Below are 14,938 nucleotides of genomic sequence, written 5' to 3' on the forward strand. Positions count from 1 at the left end.
GTCTGCTGTGATGGCGTCCGATCATGAACACGGATGGCTCATGAGTTTCACCTCTAGCAACCAGTTACCCAAAAGACCATTTCCTTAGCCACCACAACAATCTTTCAGATTTGTGTTGTGTCTTGTACGTTCTAAATGAAACCACTGTGGAACACACCTCAAAAGATCTCCAAGCCATTACATTTCGGGACAGGGGATGTGCAGTGTAGGACAGTGACTGTATGGAAGTGACTGCTCAGTGTGAATTTACACCGGGTTCTTTGTCTCTGGTCTTTGTTGCATATGATGGCTCCGCTGTTCAGAATTCTTTTTAGTCCTGGATAAGAAAGGGTAAATGGTTGTTTAGTTGATTTTGCATGGTTCTGTGGGTATGGAGGCAAAGTTTGATGAAAGAGGGCTAAAAACCTTTAGTCCGACTTAAAACTCTGAAATCCCTGTAGACAGGCAGGAATATGGACCAACGGGCTGAACCAAAGAAAGATTTTAAAAATAAGGATGGCACTTTCTGATTTACTGAAGCATCCACAAAATGTCAAAAAGCATTAAAAGTGCCAAGGCCAGATTGCTCGTCATAGATGCATGGGGAATCCCTTTAGAATCATTTTTCCAGGCAGTTAATTGGTTTAAAACAAAAAAAAATTCCACCAATGTTATCACCAGAAATGTTTTCACATAGGGGTTAGTGAGAAGATTGCACAGCGGCGTGCCAAAGTCGCAGAGCTGGTGCTGAGAGAAAATGAAACACCTTGAAGTGGAACTCTGTGATCCCATAAAGCCGACCCCTAATCTTAGTACCTATTGTTTCCTTAAAAGACTATTACCCTGTGGGTAGCAGAGGCCTTCACAGATCCTATGGGTATTTTCACGTTTTCTTCCTTAAACTGGCAGACATTAAAGGGGGAAGGATACTCCACGCAGGAGCTAAGCCATCTATGCTAGGCAAAGCAAAAGAAGGGCTCATCCACAGATTACACCACTGATGCATTAACTGCACAGTCAGATGAAAACTAACTTCCATTTATTGGAAACCTTTGGAAGACTTTTCCATGCTACAAGACTATCCGGCAGTGAAGCAGCATTAAATGGGCAAATTGCGTACCCTCACAAAGCATCATTAAAGGGAGGTAAGGCCTCAGGTGCTGAATGAGCACAGTCAAGGTTTTAGCTGTGCCCCCCCTTTCTGGCATTTCAGCATTTCCCCCAAAATATGGCCTGTGTCCATTAAAAAGCACCATTGCCTCTTACTTGCAGCCATATATTTTAAGCCAGGGTTTACCGAATCCCTTTGTACTTTGCAGGGCATAATAGGTCAAAGCTCATTTCCTTGTGCCAATGCAGGGCCTATTTCACACCAAGTGACACCACAAGGCCTGATGTTTGATCTGAAAGCACGATTTGACGATACTTCAGCCCTGCACAACAACAGACCACTGCCTCCTCATTATGAACACATATCACTGCTCCACCTCACCAGCTTCAGCAGGGGTCTGCCACCTTTGGCTCTCCAGGTGTTCCGGACAACAATTCCCATGATATCTGGCTATTGAATGTGATGGTTAGGGATGATGGGAGTTGTAGTCCAAAACATCTGTAGAGGGAAAGGCTGCAGATCCCTGATCTTTAGGGTTTATTTGGGAATGCGTGAGCAGCATCACACCCCAGAGGATCTCTCTCAGCATCAGCACTTTTGCACACCAAGGCCTGATATTCCACAGACTGAGACAGCAGATAATAGGTGTATTGTGGGAATGTACAGGAAATGATTTGCGTGCCGTACTCTTTTTGGTGACTAATCCCCACGGTAATACTTATTGATGTTTGTAGTGGCTTTAATTAAGGTGTTCTTTGTGGAATGAAATGGTTCATTTGGTTATACACTACTAACGCCCGAAGTGTTCTTATTTGCAAGTTGCAATATTGTGTTTTTGCCCTCTATTTTTTATTGCTGTGTGGTAGTGGGTTTGAGGGATGTGTGTTGTGCTCTCTCTTGTAGGTGCCTTTCGCCCACCTCAGACATGGGGGCATTAAGAGAATTAAAATTAGAACAGGTATGGAGCTGTAATGGGAGGCACCCTGTGGAATTGAATGAGAGGCCCCACAGAGACTAAATGAGAGGCATTCAGGGGATCGAATAAAAGGCATTCCCTGGGGATCATTGAGAGGCGTTCAGGGGATGGAATCAAGGGCTTTCCCTGGGGATCATTTGGGGGCATTCAGGAGATCGAATAAAAGGCATTCCCTGGGGATCATTTGAGAGGCATTTAGGGGATCGAATAAAAGGCATTCCCTGGGGATCATTGAGAGGCGTTCAGGGGATCGAATCAAAGGCATTCCCTGGGGATCATTGAGAGGCATTTTGGGGATCGAATAAAAGGCATTCCCTGGGGATCATTGAGAGGCGTTCAGGGGATCGAATCAAAGGCATTCCCTGGGGATCATTGAGAGGCATTTTGGGGATCGAATAAAAGGCATTCCCTGGGGATCATTGAGAGGCGTTCAGGGGATCGAATCAAAGGCATTCCCTTGGGATCATTTGAGAGGCATTCAGGGGATCGAATAACAGGCATTCCCTTGGGATCCTTTGGGGGCATTCAGGGGATCGAATCAAAGGCATTCCCTGGGATCCTTTGGGGGCATTCAGGGGATCGAATCAAAGGGATTCCCTGGGGATCCTTTGGGGGCATTCAGGGGATCGAATCAAAGGCATTCCCTGGGGATCCTTTGGGGGCATTCAGGGGATCGAATCAAAGGCATTCCCTGGGGATCCTTTGGGGCATTCAGGGGATCGAATCGAAGGCATTCCCTTGGGATCATTTGAGAGGCATTCAGGGGATCGAATAACAGGCATTCCCTTGGGATCCTTTGGGGGCATCCAGGGGATCGAATCAAAGGCATTCCCTGGGGATCCTTTGGGGGCATTCAGGGGATCGAATCAAAGGCATTCCCTGGGGATCCTTTGGGGGCATTCAGGGGATCGAATCGAAGGCATTCCCTTGGGATCATTTGAGAGGCATTCAGGGGATCGAATAACAGGCATTCCCTTGGGATCCTTTGGGGGCATTCAGGGTATCGAATCAAAGACATTCCCTGGGGATCCTTTGGGGGCATTCAGGGGATCGAATCAAAGGCATTCCCTGGGGATCATTTGGGGGGCATACTGGGGAATAAATGCTAGACAGCACTTAGGGTTATTTGGGAGCCAGCAGGAATATGAAGAGCATCCACTGAATCGGGAATTTGGAAAAGGGGAAATGATTCTTTGATTGCAGTGGGGCGTTGGATTGATCCTCCTCACTAACCTGCCCCAGAGTCATTTGAACATCGTTGCATGCACTCTGACGTATTCCTGGAGATAAAAAGGGGACTTTGACAAATCTAACATGCCATGGCCCAGGTCGTATTATTATTACTCACTGATAGCAATGTGATGACATTTCTTTTGGTCCATGAATGGGCCCAATTCCCCTCCTACCAATCCCCTTTATTTATCTGATTGTCCTCCAATGTTCCCTTTAAATACCTACCACAGGAAACCTACATCCTTCCAGTCTTTTCCCTAATTCTGCGATTTCCAAAATCAAAATACAAAAGCACATTAAAGGAATTCCAACCATATCTGTCTGGAAAAGAAAGGTTCTTCATAGTATTCTAAGCATTGCCATCCCTACCGACTCCCCAGTGTTATGGGCTTCACTCACTATAAACCCAATGGTGCTTTCTTTTGCCTTTACTGAGCGCGCAGTAGGTCAGGGGTGATCTAGAGCAGCTCAGAAGAACTAGGTCAGGCTGACTCAATTGAAGCACCATGTAACGCGGGGTGCAGTCTCGGAAAGATCTAATCTCATTTGATCTGTCTCGCTCCACCTGGAATGTTTTACTGGAAGACACATTCTAGATAACAACATGTTGCTTAATGAGGCCCACAGATCAGAGTGCGTAGTATCCGTTTTCGATGAGTAGCTTAAAGTGTTAGGTCTCAGTTGATCCGTTCCTATGATCCTATATGATTACAATCCACACACATCGGTCGGTGCCACCAATCGATAATTCTCATGATGTGCATCAGCTCCATCACCGGATCAAGTCTACATTGTTACTTAATGACATATACTCCAGCAGTTTATACAAGGCTTTGATTTATTAAATGACGTGGTAGGAAATCAATATCAATTTTCTTGGCAATCTATTAGTGTTGTTTCGACAAAAACATACCGTCTTGAGCATTATGGGTGACCTTGGAATTAAGTGCACCACAAGAGACTTTATTACAGAGTGGACTCGCTTTTCCCAAATTACTCTGTTTTTTTTACATATAGTTCAGTTTCATCAATGGACTGCCATTATCCTCTGGGTACACAACATCTGATCGACTAAGAGGGGTCATTTATTTCAAAGCAGGTTTATTTATTTATTGTATTTGCTGTAATGCCCAAACCCAGAGGTATCACAGCGCTAAGGGTACATAGTTAGGACTCGATGTACAATAGTGTGGTAGTTACATTGTATCATAGAACTTGAGTCATTACAAGAAAGCGCTTACATTACATCTTAGGAGGTGAATCATATCAAAGGTAGATGCGTTAAATCATAGATCGTGAGTTAAGATCAGAGTAGGCAGGGCAGTCCAAAGTTTACAAATATTTGTTGAACAACAACGTTTTTAATGTTTTAGGGAAAAGTGCATAGGCTGGTTCGCCTTGGTCGATACAGGTATCGACGACATAAGTTTATCAAGAAAACCCTGTGTAAGGTAAACAGGACAAACGTGATAACAAAGAAACATCAGTGAATTAATAAGGAGCCTCGTGCAATATTCTTACCTAAGGATATTCTGCCAGCATTATTGCTGATAGACTTTCTCTGGTCCTACAATAAGGGACAAACAAATATGTTGCTCCAATTTTTCAATGTGAACAATTAGACTTTATTTAAGGCAAGATATATTTCTTTTTATGTCGCATGCACGCAAATCAGACTGTATCATTCTTGTCAGAAAGCAAACATATTTTTAAGTGGTATGGGTTGGGGCAAAAGTAGTTCCATTCTGTGTAACATGAGCTGCAAAACCGGTGCCGCAGTGCGTATATTCGCCACATTCTCTTCATCGGTGCACAAGCCAAATAATCAGGCCCCCAAGGGGGGACACAGAATGCAGTCCCAGAGGAAGACTCTAACAGTAAAGGCAACAAGCCATTTCAGGAAATTGAGTAACCAAACCCCCAAGATAGACCAGGAAGATCCGAAACCTCAAGGAAGCAACATGTATCACCTCTCAGAGCTTTCCATCCCCACCAGTTGAGCGGCAGCAGCCATAGGGCAACTGCGAAGTGTACATGGGAGAATCAGATACACAAGATGCTGTTGGGAAAAGAAAAGCACCCCTGGTAGTCAATGTGTTGGAATGGAAGGTCAGCATGTATTTAAGGTACTGCAGTGGAGAAAGGCTCTGGTGGCACCACGATAACAGAAACATATGAAGCCACCACAAGAAGCAGTGCTTCATTTGTTAAAAAAAAATAAGTTCCAGGGCCCAAATATTTTCTAGCACTCCTCTGAAAATGCGGGTGGGCAGTTTCCCGCCACTGCTGCCACCACCCATAGCTGCTCCCCACAGTGTCGACATATTTGGGGTTACACTAAAGCTCGCACAAGCTCAATGTGGTTGAAGGGTGCACTGACTATCACCACTTCATAATTAAAGTGAGTCTGAGACATTAAGTGCAGGGGGTTAAAAGATAGTGCCAGGCTGATCGCTGGCAAACAACCCCACAAATTAAGCACTGATAAGAAGGCTGAAAAAGACGTGTGGTCTCAAAGAGAATAAATGGATGCATTGTCCATCACCGAATTTGTGGCGCCAATGCTTGTTTGTCACTCATATGCAAGTTTGGGGAGAGTCTTGAGAGTATGATAAGAGGCTTGATTGTGGTCTAATGCCCTCAAAAGAACATGGAATAAAGGTTGATGCAGAGCAAAACAAGCATTAATGAGGCTTCTACACAGAACAAGCAAGAGCTACAGCATCATGCTACAAAAACAGATATTTATAAACTAGAGGGCAACTGCCTACTCTGTCTGGGGCTGGGATTGTAAACAAGTAATCAAACAAGAAAAGGTGTCCCGACAGGAAAAGATGCGGATGAAGTAATTCACTGTCTGCTGTCTCCATTTACATTCGCGTGTTATTTAACAGCACGTGAGGAAGGCCCCCCCTTTGCGTATAGAGCCACCATCAGAACTACACACGAGGTAGCAAGTAGATGCGCACAGCTAGGAGTGATTCTTTCTCCAGCAAATGTAAATGGAGACAGCAGACAGTGAATTACTCCACTGTTAGGGCCTGCATCTTTTCCTGTCGGGACACCTTTTCTTTTTTGATTACAAAAACAGATCTGGCAGTGAGGGCAAAGAGGAGAAGTTCCAGAAGGTGCCAGGAAGCCCAGGCACCTGATGCATGAGCCGAGGAGGCCTCACATAGCACGCTAACCTGCAGCAGTCCCTCAAGCAAGACCAGCAGCAAAGAGGGCGCAGGACACGGCAGAAATTGCCCTGTCTCTCAGAGAAGTCACCCTTTCACCAAAGTGTGGTAAACAAAGAGACACCCTCGTGAAGAGGCAAAATCCGGCGAAAGCGAAGAATCTCCTGCAAGGAAAGTGGCAAATCTAACTGCAAAACCCACACAATGCTGGCATATTAAGCTGCACTTCAATCTCAGGTTCCATGGTGAGGTAGTGAGAATGATGTCAGACTACAGAGCTGATCTCTTGATCGCCTGCACATTATTCCCTGGGGAAACGAGCATTCCAGATTGAGCGGAACAAGCTCCTACCATGGTGGTCATAGGGAATCCGAAATCAAGCTCCTATGATACACCAGGTGCAAGCTCCGTATCACACAGAGAAGGACCCAATGCTGGGCGCACACCACACACAGACAGAGGAGACTCCATACTGAGCTGGCTTTACCAAAGCCAGCTAACCATAAAACTCAACCCCAGTGCAAATGGGCAGTTAACGAGGCTGCACATGCCTGGAAGCAGAGGCGTTGCTGGGGGTTGGGGGGTCCTGAGGGAGCTATAGCACTGGGTCTTTTGGTTGAAGTCCCAGATAGAAGCTCAGGGACTACAACCACAAGGCTATACCTTGGCCCGAATCCCGCCAGTCCTACATTAGCTTAGCTCCTGATCTTTTCCAGACCTAGCAACACCCTGCCTGGAAGACATTCTAAAGAGAAACAAGAAGGATTGCAAACCCTCCATTGCGCCACTCAAATTGAACGTGCATGAAATCAGGCTGAAGAAAAGCAGTATCCAGTGAACCAAAGAGCGTGACTAGGTTCAGTGACTCCCCGAGAACAGTTTGAGAAGATACTAGAGAACGTTCTGAGCGAGGGAACCTGTTCATGCGACAGAATGTCTGAATTCCATGTGACCTGCAAGAAGGACATCAATTGATTGAACTTGTGAGTCTACCAGCGCACCCTCTTCCAGATGATATTATGCGATAATTCCCCACTTCCCAACATCACAGCGCTGGTACTCTTGTAGCCTGGAGCCAGGGTATTCACAAAACTGGATTTAAGAAGTGAGAACCATCCAACTCTTAATCTCTCATTGCTTTCGTTTCTGAGTTCCGCACATTCCAATACACCTGCTTGCCCTCAGGTTGTGATCCAGAACATTAGTTGTTCAAAGGCCAATGACCAGACTGATCCAAAAAGTAAAGTAATTCCAGGATGATATCCTCGTACATTGAGCAGATGAGCAATGCCATAATTAAAACAAGCATTGGCAAAGCCAACGGTTTTGGTTTGCATGTATGCATTGGGCATTTGCCAAGCACTGCTATTAGATGCCTGATATTCGCACCATTTTGATATGATATGATTGGTCATTTATAATGCGTTTAAAACCCATAGGTTTCTAAGTGCGGACCCGGGGATCGAACCTGTGGTGCTTCGTGTCGTCTTGCTTCCAAGGCGAGCACGTTGCCCCTGAGCTCTCCTCCCTTTTGCACTTGCTACCATCAATGTCTGGTGAATTCTACTCTGGCAGTACCTGACAAGTGCCTCTGCCATGCCTAAAGAAAAACCCAAACTGTTGGCAATGCCAATGCTTGTTTTCTCTGCCTTTTGCACAGAAGGTTCTGTAGAAACGATAGTGTGTAAATGAAATTTAAAAATTCTACCCAGTATCATTAGTGACAGACTCTCAGACTACCCCAGTGCCAGCTCATCTCATCGCCTGCTTCTGCAAACATCCGAGACGGCTGGCAATGAAAACGTTTGAAACTGTCCCTAAGCTGCAGCGCCACTTCAAGCTCCTCGCACTGCTCATCAGTGCAGTGTCCCCCCAACGATCAAACATGCCAGCTGCTCACACTGGGACCAGCGGCACTTCTCACACTGCCCACCAGTTTACGAGCTCATCACACTGCTCGTCAATGCAATATGCTCACACTGCCTAGTACAGCTAGCCTCTTAGGCTGCTTGTCAGTGTGCATTGCCTCGAGACAGTGGATTCCATCATTGTGTGCTCTCTAAATGTCGCAGATAAGTCCTGGACTTGGCTCATTACTTAGAGTGCGAAGCAAACATTTCCTCTCTGCAGAGACTTCCAGCAGTGGCAACCTCCCACTGGGGTCTTATCTCAGGCGGCCTCCCCCGCACCCCCCGCACACACGACCCTTACAGGAACCCCTGGATGGTATTGCTTTTGTAGCAGCATTGACATGTTTCACATTTAAGCATTTGAGACCCCTTGCTTATAAAGGCAAAAGTTCACAGGAAGCTGCACATACCTAAGCCCACACTAAGAGGTCTAGTTCCTGTTGCTGTAACAAGTGATTATTGCATCCCACCTAGAGTGCCTTGTTCAGCTGGAAATAGAGGGGCAGGAAGGTACTTTTCTGCGGTCCAGGGCACCCTCTCTGGCTCCTCTAGTTTTCCCCCTTACCGAAGCCTGCACTTCAAAAGCCCTTTAGGGTGCAGCACCCTAGTGTGAGGCTGGCCTTCGTTCTGAGAATGCTCGTTTGAAGCAGGGTTCTGAGGAGACCTCCTGGGAGGAGCTCCTGTGGCCTAAGAGGAGTCAAAGGAAAACAGCATCATCCCTATTGTCTCAGTGTGAACTCTGCAGACAGCTAAGCTTCCATGAAAGCATTGTGGGCTCAAATAGCTAGTCTGACCTCACTGGGTTGATACTTGTATGATATCAAATTAGTATGGATTTAATAATTGTGTGCTCCTAAAGAGCACTATACCATAACCAGGTATAGCTTATTGATAGGGTTTACCCTGCCACCAGATGGATAAGGCCCCAAATGTGACATTTAAATTAGAGGTTCAGATGTTAAACTGCAGCCTCTGTCTGCAGTGACTTTGGATCACAGTAGCTGTCAGGAATGCACATGTGACCTTTGAACCTGCCATGTGCCATTGAAGAGCAGGTGCTCTAGTTGTTAGGAGATGGGTGCAGCAAGGGCACAGGTATGCACTATGCTTTTGGCATGCAGCTTTATGAAAGGGAGGTCTAATTAGGAGACTGTCCTTTCAGAAATAAAATGACCTGCAACATTTTATAATTATTAAAAATAAAAAAGCCAGGGCTTCCACACCCTCGCCAGATGGCATTCTGTCCCACAAACACACCCCATTAATCAACATCAGGAAACTGGTTTCCCCTCCCTTAGCACTAGACATGAAAGTGTGCACACACTAATATCAATTCTAAAGTTTACTAAACTATAAGCACAGCATCGGAGAAAGAGAATAATACAACAAAGCTCATTTATTGTTTTCTCTTTCATAAAAACCATAACAATCAACATCTCACAAATATTCAAATCTATAGCATGTGATTGGGCGTTAGTATTGAGTGACTTTTCATTTTGCATGATATTGTTTATGTGTGGGACAGACAAGAACCCAAACAAACGGGTCTTGTTCTAAATGTCAACATGTGTTTCAGCCCTTTTCTCGATATGCACTTTCTCCCACATGCTCACATAGTTCTTTTACTGGGCCCTCATCAGGTCGCAAACATTATTTAATGCAGAACTCTATGGATCACTGAGATGTGGGGCATGAATAAAGTTCAGGGTCATTTTCCATGCGGATATTGTTGCCACTGTGGGTCAACCACAGCCACCACCACTGTGACCATCAATAACAGGGTATGGAAGCTTAGGGATCACACTACATGTAACTCTAAAAATGTTACATACGCAGTTACATGTCCCTGCGATAAGACCTATATTGGCAAAACTTCTAGACCCGTGAAACTCCGAATTTCTGAGCACAAGTCCAGGATCCGCACTGGTAATTTTACATCCCCTCTTGCTCTTCACTTCTCCGAACAACATCACAATTGTGGCGATTTACGCTGGTGGGCCATTGAACAAGTAAGAGGTTTCGACCCTCATACTTCTGCCCATAGATTATCTATTCGAGAAAACTGGTGGATTTATAACACCCAAAGTCATGTAGTAGGCCTTAACTCACAGGAAGAATGGGCTGCTACTGCAACTATACTTGCATAACTTTGGAACTATGACTTTTGTAGATCATTTTATTTTATTTGACCTTCAGTTTTAGTTTTCTTTCGAAACTACTGTAGATTTTATTCTAGTTGCTTCACTTCTGGTAGCACAGACCACTTCATTTTATTTTATTTTATTTTATTTTTATTTTTTTCTATAAACTACTGTTGTTTTCATTTCAAGGCTTTCCTGGTTAGTGTCGATACTTTATAGTTCTGCATGGGTTTCTCTCAAGCAGTTTGTACATACACACATATTCTTTTCCTGTTACTTTATATTTTCATGCATTTTCCATATTGTGCTTTTTCAACCATTCTATTAATAGCATCCATTGTTCTAAGACATACAAATATTACGCTCAATATTTATTCAATAAATTGTAATTTCAATCTGCCTTTAAGCAAGGCTTACTCTCTATGGGGCGGATTTTGACTTGACATTTCGTGATTTTGCGGCGCGTGCATTTGCTGCCGAGGCTGTAATTGGTGTAATTGAGTCTGCATGGCATTAAGGAAGGGGTCTTTTCCTTCTCGGCTTGGGCTCGTGTTTTTTCATGTCCAGCGTTGTCTTATCAGGCTGATTACACTGTTGAGGCGGATGACGCATTATGCCAGTACCCGCCCACTTGACTATTTAAATTCCTTCTGTAGACGGCTTTTGGGAGATCCTTTGAGATCCCAGGGACATGGACGGGTGTAGTTACAGATGCTAACATCATTCAGGTAAGTCGGGCCGGTAGGGGCGTTTGTTTGTTTGTTCAATTAACACGTGCAAGTTTCACAGCCATATGCTGAAAGTTGTGGCACAGTGTTTTTAGTGAACGTGTGCACAGTAACACACATCGAGGTTTGAATTACGGGTACAGCAGCAATTGTATACTTTTGTCTGCCGGTAGCCATTTGAGAGGGAGGGATCAGTAGGGTGCCTCTTTAGCCTCGTGCTTTTACTGCGTGTTGTTGCATCATCTTGGTAACCGTTCCTACACTGATATATTTGGCTTTTGTTAACATTTGGGAAATTGCTAGCCATTACATCAGATGCTGCTATCTTTTATGTCTGGCAATGTCGCCATTTCTTCACGGGTGTTACAATAAACTCTCTACCTTAGCCCACTATTGAAAACGTTTTTGAAAACGTCTCAGACACCTAGGAATGTCTTTTTTGCTTGTTTCGCAATGCCGCCATTTTTTATGAGCATGGCAGTGACTATATCCCTTGTGCAATCTGTTGAAATGTTTGAATACATTTAGGAATATAGTTTGACTGTTATTAGGCTGAATATTACAACATAAGCATGATCTGTCATGAAAACCCAATGCATTGGTGGCATATTGCTTATTTATTTATTTATCTATTTCAGTTCCTGGTGTGTTTATTACAACAATGGCGAATATCATTCTGCCCTGGTAGGACACCTTTTTGCAGACGCTTTAAAGCCAGCTGTCATCTGCTACATAATGTCAAGATATATTTTTTTCTTCGCCCTGTCTGTTCTTACTCAGGTGAACATAATAATCATTTTTTGATTCTATGGGCACTTTGGGAGGGATTGTACCTTGGTGGTTTCCCATTATTTTTCGGAGAGGATTTCAGTTAATCACTACCCCTCCGTGATCATAACATGTACCTGTTTTTGTTCTTTGTTTGCAGTTCTACTTATTAGAGAATTGGTTCTGCTGGTCTACATTTATTTCTCAGGGTATATATTCGGGAAAAGATGACCAACTCCAAGGTTGAGATAATGGTAAATTAAGAATTTAACTGTTAAACCCTTTTCTCCCGTTAACAAACATGGAGGACTTTTTGCCGGACTAATTTTTGCGGGGAGGGGGGATGCTCATCCTGTTCGGTATCCACAAGATCATTCTTACCAAAACCATATTTTTAGCTTGTGTCAGCACTTTATTTTTAGTTTTACATTTAATGTATAATTCATTTATGAACTTGTTTGACTGGGGTTTGTGTTTTTCTGTTTTGTTTGAAGTTTTAGGGAAAACTATGGATTCAGCTTGCACAAATCTCCACAGCTGAATGCATTATCGCCCTATATACGCCGTTTTCCACATCATGAAATCCAGTGGCACACATCTTGATGGGAGTGCACCGTCCTGAAGAAGATGGGCATCAATTGTAAAACAGCTTAGATGCTCTGAACCATCGAAACTACTGTTTGTTTGCATGTCAGACCCACTGTATTCAATAGGTCATGACAGTTTAGTAGTTGACGTATGGCACCCCCGCTTTGTTAGTTCCAACTTCAGAAGTAACCAACATTGCCTTGCTTATGTAATTGTGGTTGTTCTTATATTATCAAATGTGGCCGTAGCCTCTGATCGCTAGCCGGATGATCCCCTTCAACCGGCATGTTGTTCAGACTGCTTGGCTACATTAAACCAGTATTGACTGAATTATCAGTCGTGTTTTTAGATAAACACCGTGTTTGATTATATTTTTCAATTTTCCAAATTAGATGTTGATATTTAGATAATGAGCTATAAACATGATTTAATATGTGTATTTAAAAAAAACAATGAAATTTAAATAAAACATTCATGTTTTCTAATCATTCTGTTTTTGGTATGGTCTGATCTGTGGTTCTGAATTTGGGAGTCCCTCTCCCTGTCCTTTAGCTGGATTCTTCCTTAAATTGACCTTTCCACTGACATACTTTGTATATATTATAGGAATGCACATGTGACCTTTGAAACTGCCATGTGCCATTGAAGAGCAGGTGCTCTAGTTGTTAGGAGATGGGTGCAGCAAGGGCACAGGTATGCACTATGCTTTTGGCATGCAGCTTTATGAAAGGGAGGTCTAATTAGGAGACTGTCCTTTCAGAAATAAAAAGACCTGCAACATTTTATAATTATTAAAAATAAAAAAGCCAGGGCTTCCACACCCTCGCCAGATGGCATTCTGTCCCACAAACACACCACATTAATCATCAGGAAACTGGTTTCCCCTCCCTTAGCACTAGACATGAAAGTGTGCACACACTAATATCAATTCTAAAGTTTACTAAACTATAAGCACAGCATCGGAGAAAGAGAATAATACAACAAAGCTCATTTATTGTTTTCTCTTTCATAAAAACTATAACAATGAAAATCTCACAAATATTCAAATCTATAATATTTGACTGGGCGTTAGTATTGAGTGACTTTTCATTTTGCATGATATTGTTTATGTGTGGGACAGACAAGAACCTAAACAAACGGGTCTTGTTCTAAATGTCAACATGTGTTCCGGCCCTTTTCTCGATATGCACTTTCTCCCAAGTGCTCACATAGTTCATTTACTGGGCCATCATCAGGTCACAAACATTATTTAATGCAGAACCCTATGGATCACAATGCCTATAATTATAAAAACACATACAAATAAATAAAAATATGCCTCTTCAAGGTCACGTATTGACATCTAAGGCACTGTGCTAACAGGTAAAACTGGACTTATGGTGCAGGATGCACAGGGATACATGATGTCACCATTAGGGACTTGTTTGAATAAATGTTCTTCTGCGGAAGATGCTGCTTCACCCCAAACAGACGACACAAATGGAATATATGCTTTTACATATTATCTCATATAGAAGATTTTCAATGATGCTACACAAATCTCCTTAAAAGTCCAGTAGTATCCATTGAGGCCCATGAAGGCTCTCACCTTGGTCAGTGTAATGGGGATGTCCCAATCCATAAACTTTTGCATTGTGGACTGGTGAGGCAATTTCTTACCACCACCTATTATTTGTCCTAGGTAAGCAACAGTACCCTTCCCTATCCAGCACTTTGTAGCCATGATAGTCAAACTATCCTGCATTGCTTGACACACCTGTTTCAGGTGTGATAGATGGACATCCCATAAATGGCTGAAGATAGATGAAATAGCTATGTAGGCAACACAGAAATCCTCAAACACAGATAGGTCCTGATTTACCATCCTCTGAATGGTGGCAGAGGATTTTGTAGCCCAACTGACATAACATAGAACTGTTAGTGTCTTTCTGTAGTTCAAAAATCTGATTTCTCCTTCTCATTGTCAGTCCAGCCAACCTGCCAGCACCCACCATTAAGTCAAAGGTACTCATGTACTTGTGTAGAGAAGGAGCCAAGTGCCTTCACCTCAACGACTTCACCCATATTGCCTATATGTTGGGAATCAGAGTGTGAGACACGTGCGGTACCAGTGAAAATACCAATAACGAGGAGAGTCCTGGAGGCAAGGTTCCCATTCAGAAAGCCATACTTGCATACAAGACAGTATGATGGCCATTTGAATGAAATCCCAGAAGAAGCAGGGCAGCTGAGTGGAAGAGAAGAGTGTTGTCATCACCACCGTCACATGAAGCAAGCTAACATACATAGAAGAGATGCAGAGACAAGAGAATGAAGATATTCTAT

At 43.5% G+C, this 14,938-nt stretch overlaps 1 long non-coding RNA gene across 1 annotated transcript; it reads left to right on the forward strand.

The window, feature by feature from the left end:
- The first annotated feature begins 11,186 nt into the window (after window positions 1-11,186).
- On the forward strand, window positions 11,187-13,101 carry LOC138493177 (uncharacterized). Its single transcript, XR_011276294.1, has 4 exons — window positions 11,187-11,257; window positions 11,896-12,037; window positions 12,186-12,279; window positions 12,520-13,101. It is a non-coding gene; the product is annotated as an uncharacterized lncRNA (long non-coding RNA).
- The last annotated feature ends 1,837 nt before the right edge of the window (window positions 13,102-14,938 follow it).

Source organism: Ambystoma mexicanum, chromosome 10 (assembly GCF_040938575.1).
Source record: "Ambystoma mexicanum isolate Mex_15411 chromosome 10, UKY_AmexF1_1, whole genome shotgun sequence".
Classification (NCBI taxonomy): Eukaryota; Metazoa; Chordata; class Amphibia; order Caudata; family Ambystomatidae; genus Ambystoma; species Ambystoma mexicanum.